The following is a 519-nucleotide window of genomic DNA, read 5'->3' on the forward strand; positions in this document are numbered from 1 at the left end:
TCCCCCACGATACCGTGATTATAACTTGAATGCCTCCCTTGAGTCGGATGACATTATTGTTATTTTCTTTTTCTCCCTTGTGGAGCTGGAGTTACCTCCCTTGTGGAGGCTGGTACGACACTCAACTGATATTATTCTTATAAGTTCTTCTTGACTTATTAAGGTGTATGCAATATGACATAGCATAGCATACTATAACATGGAATGTACTTAAACACATATACTTCGTGTGCACTGCTTAAGTGTATGCAGTATGATCTAGCATAGTATACATAACATTAAATTAACTCAAGCACATATAATTCATGTGCGCTACTTATGTGTATGCAGCATGACATAGCATCGCATACAATACTTAAAGCATAAACATGCATATATAACATGTGTAACTTTTTCTTTAAAATCTATTCATACTGTAGGCGAGATTCCTACTTACCTGATTTACAGAGTTGGAATCCACTTTTTGCCAAACAGCCTATTCTCTTACTTGCTTATTTCTGAAAATGAACACCCATTGAG

Source organism: Morus notabilis, unplaced genomic scaffold, assembly GCF_000414095.1.
Source record: "Morus notabilis unplaced genomic scaffold, ASM41409v2 Scaffold929, whole genome shotgun sequence".
NCBI lineage: Eukaryota > Viridiplantae > Streptophyta > Magnoliopsida > Rosales > Moraceae > Morus > Morus notabilis.